Raw genomic sequence first — 14,409 nt, forward strand, 5'->3', positions numbered from 1 at the left:
AGTCTGTGTACCTGGCAAAGGGGCCCAGCACAGGGACAGCAAGAGCTTTGATCCAGCCCCTTTCTCGGTGCCTCCAGTGTGCATCATGGCAAGGGGCTGCCCAGAAGTGGTGTCTCTTGGACTGGTTGGCTAAGGCTTTAGGCCAGCAAGACCCTGCCCGGGAATAAGTTTGGAGAGGCATATTTGATGGAGAGAGAGATTCTTGAGGCTCTAGGTTGGCTAGGAGGAGTTTTGAACTTGAAGAAATAAAGTTAATATTACCTCATTTGTGCTTACAGGTCAGTGGGACAGGAATTACTCAATCACATAAGGTATGTGTGTGTATATATATATATGCACAAACCCACACATATATATGCATATGTGTGCATGTGTCTACACATATATGAATATTTAAATGGAGATGGCATGTCCTTTATGTCCTTTCTTTTCCCTTTTCCTTAGTGCATGATTTCCCATTTCCCTTCCCACAAACCACCACTGCCTATCTTGTCCAAATTACTTAGTTGCCTAAGGAGGAGTAAGATTATTCTAATGGAACTGCAGAAAGAAAGAGGGACACAATACTCAGCTTCTAAAATCAGACATAGGATTGTGTTGCATCTGCAGCAAGTTAGGCTTTGTGGGAAGAAAAAAAATTTGAAATTCCTTTAAATTCTTGTTAACTTCTTTGGAGCCAAGCTTGGGAGAGAAGATCATCTATTTAATCCAGAGGAAGGCCCCCGCTTCCGTCAAAAAAGCTGAGCCATGGGGCTTCACTTTTCCGAAGGGATGTCTTTGCAAGTCAGAAAGAGGAAGAGGAAACATATTTCTCTCTGGTGCAGTTGTCTGGAAGAGGGCAGTTCAATGATGAGATGGCACTCTCCAGTATAAGGGACTCAGGTTCCACTTCTCGTTTGACTCTACCATAATCTCCATTCCAAGGCTGCCTCATGGTCCAAGATAGCTGCTCTAGCTCTACCCATCTCATCTACATCCCAGCCAGTAAAGACAAAAAAGGATAAAGAAGACGGCACTCCCTAACTTTAAGGATACTTCCCCAAGTTTGACATTTCACTTATATCTCATTAGCCAGAACTTGGTCATTTGCCCACCTAGATGTAAGGGAAGGTGGAAAATGTGAGTCTTATTCAGGGAAGTCATGTATAAAGCTAAAATTCTGGTGAATCAATACTGGGGGAAAGGAATAGGGTGAACAGATCTGGATATTAGAAATGATCAGATATTTTTTGGGTGGTCAAGGGGAGAAGCCTTGCCTACTTCCTTGGCATAATCTGGGAAATCTCATTCTGCTTAGAAAGGCCTTGTTGGGTGCTGGAGCCACGTGGTGGCATCTGGGTTTGATAGATGTACCTGAGCCTTCACTACTTCCACGTTCAGCCTGTGGCCTGTCGGGTCTCAGAATTTCCCACAATCCTCCCTGAGGATATGTATTGGGTCGCACTATGAGCTAACAGAGGTCTAGAGTCAGAATGAAGACACGATGGTGCATGGATTCTATGAGACCAGAGGACTGACACATGAAAAGATGTCTAGGCATGCGGCCAGACCTGCCAGTCCTCATCAGACTCCAGGTGTGCCCAGAGTTCCTCTGTGAATCTGGTCTGCCATCTTCCCACTGTCTCGAAGCCAGAGAGCCTCCTCATACGCAGACACCATCTCCAGAAGGAACAGGGAGAAACCCATAAGATTGAGCATTTATCTGAGAGAAGCTTAGTTACCAGAAAGCAATGACTTTCAAGTGGAGATGGGCTCTCACCATGAAACTTGGCAGGGTCACCTTCTTTCTCTTCCCATATGATCCAGTATGCTGGGTGTGTGGGGGAGGAGAGGGCAGAAGAGGTGGGGGAAGAAAAAAAATTTTTTTTTTTTTTAAGATTTCTTATTTATTCATTTGAGAGAGAGAGAGATCATGAGCTTCGGAGGGGGCAGAGGGAGAGAAAGACTCCCCACTGAGCAGGGAGCCCGACACAGGGCTCAATCCCAGGACCCTGGGATCATGACCTGAGCCGAAAGCAGATGCTTAACTGACTGAGCCACCCAGGCGCCCCAGGTTCTTGAAGAAGGCTTAGATGACTTATGGCAATTAAAGCAGCCATTTTTTTTTTCACCGCCCATTCAAGTATAGTGTGAGTGAATTTGCTACTCTGTGTGTGTACATAAAACCAAATTTGTAATACCAAGTCATTTCCTTTTGAGTTAGCCCTCATAAGAGCGCAAAACCAATGACAATTCAAGTCCAAATTATTTGAGTTTTGAGATGAATGTATCAATTGTGAAATTTAGCTGGCTATCAGCCCGAAGACTTGACTTTAGAGATATGCCATTTATACAAAAGATCTTGTGAGCAAGTGATAACTCTTTTAAAATGGGAACTAGGAGAGAGAAAGTTGAATGGTCAAAAGAATACACTCCCACAATCAGGTGCTTCCCAGTTATTTGGGCACGTGGCATTCCCACAGCTGCTCTCAGACCCCTTGCGAAGTACCCAAATATAAATGCGGGCACGGGACATGAGACATTTCAGGTACACAAAAATCCCTCTTCATCCACCAGCGTGTTCCAATGCGCTTCAGATACGGTGATTTCTGAAATGACCAAATAATGTTTTGTTTTTTTTTCTTTCAGTGTTAAATCCAGACTTACTGACTCCAGACAGAGAGCGATTATATGGGGGCTATCGTATCACTCTTGCCCACAACTTAGATGCACATGACATGTAGGCATGCGAGCAGGTGCTCACACACAGAAACACACACCCACAAACGCCCACAGAACCTATGAAGGGCTAACACCATGAAGTATTATATTAATGCAGGCACGCCACCCCCCCCGCCCAAGTCTAGTCCAAAAGCCTGCCGAGCAGGTGATGGTTTTTGCTCTTAGAACACGATGGCTAAAAAAAATTGCTTGTTGTTTCAGCACAAAGTTGGGGCCACGTTCTCATGGAGATCTGGCTCGCTGACACCTTCTGTAATATTTCAGTACTTGAATCAATGGATGCTGAACGACCAATGACCACGGAGGGAAATTTGCAAGGTAAGATTGCTTTCCTCTGTTTGGGTGATTTTAAAAGTTTGTGGGGAAAAAAAATAAGATGTGATCTTTCATTAGATAAGGATTTCTGTCCATTGGTTTTCTTTTTATGCTTGGCCTCACTCATGGGGCTGGTGGCCCTGTGTGGCCTGGTGTTGACACAGCTTGGCAGCATGAACCTTAAACTGTTGTAAACACCTATAAAATGTGGCCTTCCTCACATGGTCAGTGATGAGGCCTTGACAGCATGATGCCCGTCATCTGATAAGCTAGGGTCAGGAGTCACTCGATTGCTTTGCTTTCTCTTTGGATGTCAAAGAGCCAAAAGCTTTTAATGTTTTTAATAAGTAAATTACCCAAGCATGCATGGTCTTTTGCACATATTAACTCATCAGAGGCCAAAGTGAACCCGGGAGGGCCCCCAGAGAGGTCAGGGGCTGAGCACCTGGTGTGTTGTAACCTTGAGACCAAATTTTGGTGAGAATCATCCAGGTATCTGAGATTGATTTTGGAGAGCTGCCATTGCTTGGTGATAGTGGGATCTTAGCAAGGACTCACAGAGCACAATTTTAAGTGAATGGTTGGATGCTTTTCCAATGTTGACAGTGTCTGCAATCCAGGGAAGAGTTATCAGCAGGACTTTGATTACAGAAGAACATTTTTTCTGACCGCAAAATGAATTTTTGTGTAGAATTAACATTTCAGATCATCCTCTTGTGTATATACCATGTCTTGTTTTATAATGTCTTGGAGATAGAGGTGACCAGATTTTTCTTTGCGCCACTATTTTGGATTCAGTTAATGTGAGACCAGGTGGCTAGGCAAAAGGACAATACATGATATCAAGCATTCCCCCATAGTCACCATGTAGAAGATAGCTCATTCAATGAGTCATAAACTCATGAACAGAAATGTCTGGGTAATTGATACTGATAAATCTTTATCTCTTCCAGCTCTCTTTTATGTCACTGAGGCTGGGATAAGGGGATGACATGTGAAACAACCATTTTAATACCTTGGATGAAACCCTATGGGGAAACAAAGGGAGGGGTGCCTCTTGGATATAGGGGATTTTCCTCAGCTCACCTCCTCGGATTTCTCCTTGTGTTTCAATGAATGCTCAGGAGTAGATGGGGCAGAATCAGCTGGGGCATTATTAGGGCTTTTGGCAATAGCTATTTTCAACCTGAAAATTCTGCACTTATATAGGCCATTTCACGTACATAATCCTGTAAGATTTCAGAACAAATCGATGTACTTTTCCTGGTCTTTCTGCCATCAGTCTCATCACACTTCTAATTCCAAATTTAGTGTTGCAGGTAATCATAATGTTGGAAAGGACTCAGTTCATGCGACTCAAAAGCCAGGTTTTCCTTTCTGATCACAGATTCCAATCCAACAATTTGTAACCCATGGATACTCCTAAATTGAGACTTGCAGACATTTCTCATAAAAAAAAAAAAAAAAAAAAAAAGTGGGAAGTCAAAAGAAAATGTTGAGTGTTGACCAACCCAAGCAAGCCCAGGCTCTCTCCATAGGAAGGATGCAAGTAGTTCCAAATGAATTGAATATTTGGCCCCCTTTTTTTTCATCCACACTGATTCCATTCTGGGCCAAAACATTTTGTAGCAGGCAAAAACAAAGTTGATTTTTAATTTATCCAGCACTGAGGGGATGTCTCCTCACCCAGAAGAGATGTGAATTTTTATCCCTTATCTAAACTTTACCATTCTGCCTTTAGCACTGGGGAGTAGTAATGGCCCAATTTCTGGCACCAATTCCCTCTTGAAACTTTGGTTTCCTTTCTCACTTCCAAAATCTTCTCCCCTTTTATCCCAACTCCAAGCAATCCAGAGTTTTTTTGGACTTTGGACCCAGTCTCCACTCAACATCTGTGTGAGCTTGACAATAAAATCCCGTGGATATGCATTGTGAAAGATGGGTGTACTTTTCATATTTTCCATCCTATTCTTGTGTCTGTGTTACAAAATTACGATTTGACATAATTCAGAGATTCATTTTTTTTTAATCTATCCTTTAGGAGTTTATTTGATGAAATTTTTTCCACCTTCATTGAGATATTATTGATGTATAACATTTGTAAGTTTCAAGTATGTAATGTGGTGATTTGACACATATATACATTGCAAAATGATCCCACAATAAGATTAGTAAACACCCTCATCCTCTACATAATTATGATTTGTGTGTGTGTGTGTGTGTGTGTGGTGATAACATATAAGATCTACTCTCTTAAATTTCAAGTATATAATACAGTATTGTTAATTATAGTCACCATCCCAGAACTTATTCATTTTATAGCTGGCAGTTTGTACCTTTTGACTAACATCTTTCCAGATCCTCAACCCCCAGGTCCTGGAAAACAGAGATTCATGTCCACAAATAATTTAACCAACTAACGGTGTAGTAGACTCATGGAAATTGGGTATAATCATGAGATGGGGCAACAAATCTAGGGTTTGACCTAGAGTTTCCTGTCCCATGTGACCTTCCAAAACTGGCCTTGCAGAAATTATACTGAAAATATATGCTTCTGAATTTTTTTCTCTCCCAGACTTACGCATCAAATATATTTTCCTCACAGGAATATCTAGTATCAGCTAAGTGGATAATTAACATTCAAGGTGCTAAGTCCATGTCCACATGATGAAAAGTGTTTTGGAAAAGAATAAATGAGTGCATTACTAATGAAAGATTTTTTTTTCCTTTACAAAAAGTCACTGAATTATGCTATCCAGACAGCCCACTGTCCGATAATGCATTGATAAATGAAGGGATAGACAATCACATTAAGAACGTCAGAACATCATTTGCAATTCTCAGTCGGTATTCAGAGTCAACAAGCTATGAACTTTCTCCCAAAATTAGAGGTAATAATGTGCTCAATTGGAGACAGAAAAATGAGAGACCTCCTCTCTGCTCCCAAGAGCCTTTAGTGTAGAGAAATGTTTTTCAAAGTATTTTGGCTGACACCCAAATTAAGAAATACATTTTATATTGCAATGCACACTTGAGGATGCGGGAATGCGTATGTAACAAACAAAAATTGTCATTGTAATGTTTCCTTTAGTGCACACAGATAGTTCTTATTGTATTCTATTTCCTTTAAAAACAAATGTTACTTGCAAACCGCAGAAATGATATCTTTAACAGGAGGCTGTGACCCTCTAGTTGCAAAAGAGTTGTTCAATAATGACAGCCCATCTACATTTTTGATGAATGGAGCAGATAGAGTATGAAATTCCCCAAGAAATTGGGATTCATAAACTGGTGGACCACAGCCAACTCTAAGGACATGATGTGGCATATGATAGGGGCTCAATAAAAATTTGATGAAATAATTTATAGAGCATAATAGAAAAGAAGAGGTATTGCAGATACTCCCTAACAATTTGCAAAACAATGAGAGGAGGAGTAGCTGAGTTGGGGCAGAGATTTTAGGTTGATTGCTAAGGAAAATGGCTTCTAAGTGCTAAATATTTTCTATAAGAAAGAGTGACATATTGAGGAAAGTTCAAAGCCTTCTGTGACAAGTGGATCTGGATTTGAATACTGGATTCTCCACTGTGAATGTGGGCACCTTCTCCAATTCATCTGGACCCTAGCTTTCTGATTGTTAACTTTGGGGTGATGCTATCTGATTATGATGAGAATTCCTAATAGTGCATATAATGAATGTTACAGGACCTAATATGTAGTAAGTGCTGTATAAATAAATCATAGTATTATTTTGTGTATCAGATGTTGGGTAAGTTTACAAGCAGCATTTGTTTTTGCCCAACATCTGGCTTTAGCATTCCATCATGCTAATGGATCTGTCCTTCCAAATGTTCCATCAGGATCTGCCATGCCTTCTCTGTCCAAATTGTTAACTAGCAGATAATCAGGATGATTCCACCTTTGTAACTGGTGAGAAACCAAGGGAGCCCAGTGAAAATGGTGATTAAAGACACGGCCCAGGGGTGCCTGGGTGGCTCAGCAGATTAAGTGTCTGACTCTTGATTTCGGCTCAGGTCATGACCTCAGGGTCATGAGATCGAGCACCGCATCAGGTTCCGTGCTCAGTGGGGAGTCTGCTTGAGATTCTCTGCCTCTCCCTCCCTCCGGTTTGTGTTCTCTCTTTGTTTCAAATAAATAAAGAATAGATAAATAAAATCATAAAGACACTGTCCTGGGTTGTGCTGCCTATGACAGGAAGCTGTTCAACTCCAGGTCAGCATAAAACCCTAAGTTATCATTAATATTACTTTTAAAACACATGTTTTGGGGACCGTGTGTTCAGGAAAACTGGAGAAAACAATCCAGACTGTGTGAGGTGCCAAGTTCAGATACGCATGGAAGTGACCCATGCCTGGTTGTATGGGCCCAGTGGGAAACTCAAAGAAATAAAATTCTGGAAGGTTGGTGCTTTTGGTGTTTTGATTAGTGCTTGGTCATCAAAGTCTCCACACTGGACACCTCCCACTAGAGCTTGATTTCATTCTCCTCTCCTTCCCTTCCTTCCCGGTTATCTATTTTCCATTATTCATACAATCGGAAAATGTGTAGCATCAGCAACCGTAACTAAGTATACATACTCAGCTGTATTTTCATATATGTGTCTAACTGGGTGGTCTCTCAATGAAAATTAAAGGATTCAGGAGTGTCATTAAAGAATTCTTTTTTTTTTTTAAGATTTTATTTATTTATTTGACAGAGACAGAGATAGCGAGAGCAGGAACACAGGCAGGGGGAGTGGGAGAGGGAGAAGCAGGCTTCCCCCCGAGGAGGGAGCCCGATGTGGGACTCGATCCCAGGACCCCGGGATCATGACCTGAGCCGAAGGCAGATGCTTAACGACTGAGCCACCCAGGCGCCCTCATTAAATAATTCTTAATAAGATGGCTCTGTAGGGGCATCTGGATGGCTCAGTCGGTTAAGTGTCGGACTCTTGATTTCAGTTCAGGTCATGATCTCAGGGTCGTGGGATCGAGCCCCACGTTGGGCTCCTCGCTCAGCAGGAAGTCTGCTTGAGATATTCTCTCTCTCCCTCTACCCCTCCCCCGATCTCTCTCTCTCTAAAAAAAAAAATCAATAAATCTTTAAAAAACGATGGCTCTGTATTCATATGATATATTGTATAATATGTATATATATTGTATATATACATATACATATGTACATTACCTTGACACCTGTCAGATTTAAGTACCATGGCATATTATTGAGGGCGTCAATACACCTAAGGATTTTACCATTTTATTTTAACTTAGTGACAAAATACAATTTCATATATAGAAATTCACCGAGGTTGGTATAGAAGTGTTTACAATATTCTTATCAATAGGTTTCTGCACATTTGAAATGATTTATAATTTAAAATGTAAAGAATAAGGAATTTACATCATTCATTTCCAAAGAACATATCTTTTTCACACATAGATTTAAAAAAAAAGATAATCGAAGCAAAGAAGTGTCAGTTGGCATGCCTGGGATAGTCAGCTAAAATTTCACAATATAAACAAAAGAATATCTGTACAGTGGATGGTAGAGGGTTGGTTGTCTCTGCTATAAATTTTTGATAATGATAGAATCGGTACTTCTCCAATTTTGGTGCACAATGAGTTTACTCAGGGTATTTGTAAATAATACGGATTTTGGAAACCATGAAACTCTGGTTTGAAGTGGAGCCCAGATATTGTTCACGAGCCCTGTGGGCAATTCTGACTGCACCTTGAGAAGCTGGTCTAGAATAGTTCAAGTGAATTTATATCTATATCTGTACATATATATATATATACACACACACACATATATTATATTTATATTTGTATTTATTTATTTGTTTTCCAATATTTTAGATGTTACCAATGTGGCACACATCTTTTAACATTTAATATTTACTCAAATAAGCACGAAGAGGTAGAAATGTGAAACATTCCAATCTAGTTTTCTGACTTAGTTTTCCATCTTTGCTGTACACCTTCCACAAATACCCCCGTTGTCTTTCCTGAGTGAAGCACCTCTGAATGCTCATGAATGTATACCTGTATGCACGCACGGAAGGTTTGGAGTTCCATTTCTTTTTCTTTTTTTTTTTTTTAAAGATTTTATTTATTAATTTGTCAGAGAGAGAGAGAGAGAGAGAGCACAAGCAGGGGGAGTGGCGGGTAGAGGGAGAAGCAGGGTCCCGGCTGAGCAAGGAGCCCGATGTGGGACCTGATCCCAGGACCCTGGGATCATGACCTGAGGCCAAGGCAGACACTTAACCAGCTGAACCACCCAGGCATCCCTGGAGTTCCATTTCTTAAAGCATGTATAGATCTACCCTGATTCTTTAAGTGCTAGGAGTACTATCATCATATAGGGTATCAGTAAATGATAAGAGCAAATTTGTGATCTCAAATAACATGCATTTTGTGTTATTAAAAAGGGACTAGCACCCTGGATACAAACAGAGCCTAAGGTCAGTCATTACGCACTGGCAGGACTCTATGCATCGAGGAGTTACTTCTGGTTAACGCCAAGGAGATACCTGCAAAATGTACTACAGGTTGTCCCATAGTGACTTAGCACCGCAAACACTTTCCATTCTATACAAAATTTCCATATTCCTTTATAGACTGAAAGGCCACCTGGACAGAGGTCTACCAGCCAGAGGGTCAAATGACCTTCACTTCTACTTTCCTTCTTCCCCTGGTCCTTCCATTAGATCTGTAATTTGGGAAAGTCCATCCCAGGGGAAGGGGGAAGCTGACTTCTGGGACTATTCCTTTCCACCCCGTCAATCTCCCGTCTAACCCCAGCTCAAGAGGCATCAAAGAAATATCCTTGGTGTCTTTTCTCTTCCTGTTCCTGTGTGCTCTATAAGAGCTCCATGTCTTTGGATAAAATGCCAAGTCACGCCTGAAAAGGATTTGCCATGGAAATGGACCATTAAGATACAGGGGATGAGGGCGCCTGGGTGGCTCAGTCGGTTAAGTATCTGACTCTTGATTTTGGGTCAAGTCATGATCTCAGGGTCGTGAGATTGAGCCCTGTGTCAGGCTCTGCACTCAGCATGGAGCCTGCTTAAGATTCTCTCTCTCCCTCTTCCTCTGCCCCCCGCTGCCGCCCCCAACTCGCGCAATGCGTGCTCTCTCTCTCTCTCAAAAAAAAAAAAAAAAAAAGACAGAGAGGATTGAAACAAGATTTATGTTTCATATATCTGTAACTTTGTCTTTCCTAAAACTAATAAGGAAAACCAGGGAGCTTACATTAATTCCTATGAGTTTCCACAGCAAATGAGCTTGTGTCTACAAAATATTTTGTAATCCATAAAACTGTAGGTAAGTACAATTGGACATTATTATTACTGTTGTGGTTGTGAACATTACTCCTGTTTTGTGAGCAGTGATAATCCTAAGAAAATCAGAGAAGGGCTGTGTGCTAAGTTCAGGTTGGGAGAGTAAAAGTACCGGATGGCTGCAGTTCACTTTATGGTGGGCCTCAGGAAGCTAAAGCTTCATGTTCCCCACTTGTGGAGGGGAATCCCTCTTAGCTTTAGATCCCAGATCAAGACGTGTCCTTGAGGCCCAGCTCTGAGAGCTTCACTGTGACCCTCACAGCCCTGTCCTTGGCCTAGAGGGCTCATCTCTGATGACACCCTCCCATGAAACCTCCTCCTTCTCACTGTTCCCTCTCCTGCCTATACTCTGCACAGTTTGGTGATTCCTACCTGGGACCAGGAGGCCACTCTCCCAAATGCTTATTAGAAACAGAGGAGAAAAATGTAGGAGAGAAGTCCCTCAATTCTGGCTACCCAACACAATTCTCTGAACACCCATTACACATGCCGGCGAAGCTTTGATTGATCATTCCCCACTGGAACAATGATAATCTCCAAGGATATATGGTTTATGGGTCTTGGAACAGAACAATAGTGGATCATGGTCTTTATGGGAAAATGCATTCTGAGATCAAAGCCATCAACTTAGTAACACATTTAGGACTTAACCCTATTCACAAATTGAAAATGACCTTTCCCCTGTGTGGTAGTATAATTCCACAGGCAGAAATTCTGATATCCCATTAAAAGAACACAAGAAGCAATGAGGAAAACACTCTAGGAATTACAGTATCTTTTTAGTGACTAGAAAGAGAAGCTATAAACAATGGGAGGACAACATATAGTGAACTCTACGAAATATATGGGGAGTTTCTCACTCATAGAACTTGCTTCCTGAAAAATAAAACACCCATATAATGACCACTTGTGATGATATTTTCTTTGGTTTAGCCAAAAGATTTAGACTTTTCTGCAATCATGTGCTAAGAAATGTACCTCATTAAAAATATAAAACTAATATGTACTGGTTTATTCTTATTATACAACCATACATAATTGGTGAAGAATTATTACAAAAATAAAGTGAATAAAAAGAAAAATATGAACTAAAGAAATATGATTCTAACAGTCATGAATGATCTCTTCTAATATTTTAGAGAACATGTATAAATATACTATACATATATTTTTTAAAAAATTACTGTATTAGTATTGAAATATGTAATCTACTTTTTAATTTAAATATAACCCAGAGGGGCGCCTGGGTGGCTCAGTCATTAAGTGTCTGCCTTTGGCTCAGGTCATGATCCCAGGGTCCTGGGATTGAGCCCCACATCGGGTTCCCTGCTCAGCGGGAAGCCTGCTTCTTCCTCTCCCACTCCCCCTGCTTGTGTTCCTCCTCTCGCTGTATCTCTCTCTGTCAAATAAATAAAATCTTTAAAAAAAATAAATATAACCCAGATATCTTTCCATGTCAAGTATGTTGTAATCATTAAAGTGAATATGGTTACTATTTTATTTAACTACTCCTGCATCTTGGCATCTAGGTTATTGTTAAGTTTTCATGACTTTATTGTTGTACAAAGGCATATTTATTTATTTTGGATGAAAAATTTATCAAATGTTTAAATTATTTTATTTTGTTTTATTTTTTTTTTTTTTAAGATTTTTATTTATTTGACAGAGAGAGATACAGCGAGAGAGGGAACACAAGCAGGGGGAGTGGTGAGGGAGAAGCAGGCTTCCCGCCGAGCAGGGAGCCCGATGCGGGGCTCGATCCCAGGACCCTGGGATCATGACCTGAGCCGAAGGCAGACGCTTAATGACTGAGCCACCCAGGCGCCCCCAAATGTTTAAATTATTTTAAACAGGATATTAATAGAAGAGAATTACACACTCCCATGTTTAGTGCAGTATTATTCACAATAGCCAACATATGGAAACAGCCTTAGTGCCCATGAATAGATGAATGGATAAAGAAGATGTGGTATATATACACACAATGGAATGTTATTCAGCCATGAGAAAGAAGGAAATCCTTCCATTTGCAACTACATCATTGGACCTTGAGGACATTGTGCCAAGTGAGATAAAGCAGACAGAAAAAGACAAATACTGTATCATATCACTTAGATGTGGAATCTAAGAAAGCCAAACCATAAAAACAGAGTAAAACAGTGGTTACCAGAGGATTCGGGGTGGAGGGATAGGACAGATGTTCTTCAAGAGTACAAACTTGAAATGAGTAGCAAATATGTCCTAGAGATCTAATGCGGAGTATAGTGAATAGACAGTACTGTATTATAATCCTCAAACTTGCTAAGAGACTAGAACTTAATTATTCCAACCACTAAAAAGAAATTATGTAATGTGATAGAGGTGCTAATTATTGCTACAATAGAAATCATATTAAAATATGTAAATGTATCAAATTAACATGTTGTACACCTTAAATTTACACAGTGTTATATGTCAAATATATTTCAATTAAAAAAACACATGTGTTAACGGGAAAAATGCTGTTTTGAGCAAGTGAGGTTGGTTTTCTAAGTCTAGTGGTTTGACCACGTTGCCTGGACAATTCAGATAATAAGATACCAGAACACCTGATTATTTCCGTCAATTGGAAGAAACAACTGGTCAGTTCAGTGCATGATGTTATCTCCATCCCCCCTTAAATGGGAAGACATATCAAATTCTTAGGATAGCTTACAATCTCATCCTGCCTTATGTGAGACAGAAAGTGCTAACTGACAGAAGACACAGGTCAGCAGTAGGCTTTCATTTCTCAGATGCCATACAAAAAAGAATTTCTTGTATCAATTTTCTCAGTTGAATCTGTAGTTCTCTGTTAATTTCTCAATTAAGTCCAGCTAGGGGCTAAACTAATTGGCCCTTTTCATATCCCCGGTGATGACTTGTTTATATGCATTAGTAAAGACAGAAAGCAATATAGTGTTGCCTATCATAGATGAGCAATAAAAATTTGGTGGTTGGAATGGAAGACAAAATTGTATTTCAGGGTCTTTATGGAATCCGTCCTCAGCCAGAGCCAATTCATGGGGCTCTACATCAGAACCCCTGGTCACTATTCAGTTAAATTAACATCCAAACATGCTGAATTCTTCACTCTTCACTCCCTAGCCATCTATGCCATCATTTTCAAGACAGATTGATATGATTTAAAAAACGGTGAATGGAAATTAGGAAATGCGAAGAGACAGAATTTATAATCCAAGACTGTGAGTGAGTGTTTGCAGATGCTCAAACGGACAGTTTCATATAGACCCCATCTGATTAGATATGAATCTATACATAGTACAGATCTGTTCATGTTCACATTAAGGGGTCGGGGGGTGGTGGGGAGCAGGCACAGCACCAGCTGTTTACTTTGTGGCTGTCATTATTTTCATATTAGCACCTGTTGAATTAGAGGTATTAACACCAGTTGATTTTGCCTGTGCTTCTATTTAGTGAAGCGTTCTTAAATGTGAACACAGTCGGGTTAAGAGCCATATTAATGGATTGGGATATATAAAGAAATCACAAAAGTTGTCCTCATTAAAAGTTTCTAATAAGTCAATGAAACAGCCTGGTGGGTGCCTAAAAGGACTTCAGGATGAATGCTTCCGAAAGTTCTAATGAAACCAAGCAGCATTTCCTTACCCCATTCTGACTTCTGCAACCAGGGCAGCTGATCCTTGAGGGTTAGTGTTGGGTGAGACTTCACAGCCACAGACTAACATAAAGAGAAGGCGTTTCATTTAAAAGAGTCTTTATCCTGCTCTTAAAGTGCAAGAAAATACAGAGAACTTAGCATGATTTTTCCTTTTTTTTTTTTCTTTGTTTGATGTTTCCATTGTGGGGGGGTTTGTTAGTTATTGAAATTTGTATTTAAGACTTTAGGAAAAGTTTTGCTTATCACTTGTGTTTCCATTGCCAACAAGTTTATGATTTGAAGTGATTATTTACAATGTGTTTTTGTTTTGTTTTGTTTTGTTTTTGTTTTTTAAACAGGGGCACCTGAATGGCTCCATTGGTTAAGC

General features: G+C 40.3%; 1 long non-coding RNA gene across 1 annotated transcript in view; it reads left to right on the top strand.

Annotated features, from left to right (window-relative positions):
• Window positions 1-14,409, top strand: part of LOC118023014 — a 105,046-nt gene that overhangs the window by 48,455 nt on the left and 42,182 nt on the right. The window contains exons 4-5 of the long non-coding RNA XR_004682628.1: window positions 279-311; window positions 2,986-3,039. This is a non-coding gene — a long non-coding RNA (uncharacterized LOC118023014). The remainder of the gene's footprint in view (window positions 1-278; window positions 312-2,985; window positions 3,040-14,409) is intronic.

The sequence above is a fragment of the Mirounga leonina genome, unplaced genomic scaffold (assembly GCF_011800145.1).
Source record: "Mirounga leonina isolate KUSES-001 unplaced genomic scaffold, KU_Mleo_1.0 Mir_178, whole genome shotgun sequence".
NCBI classification, from domain to species: domain Eukaryota; kingdom Metazoa; phylum Chordata; class Mammalia; order Carnivora; family Phocidae; genus Mirounga; species Mirounga leonina.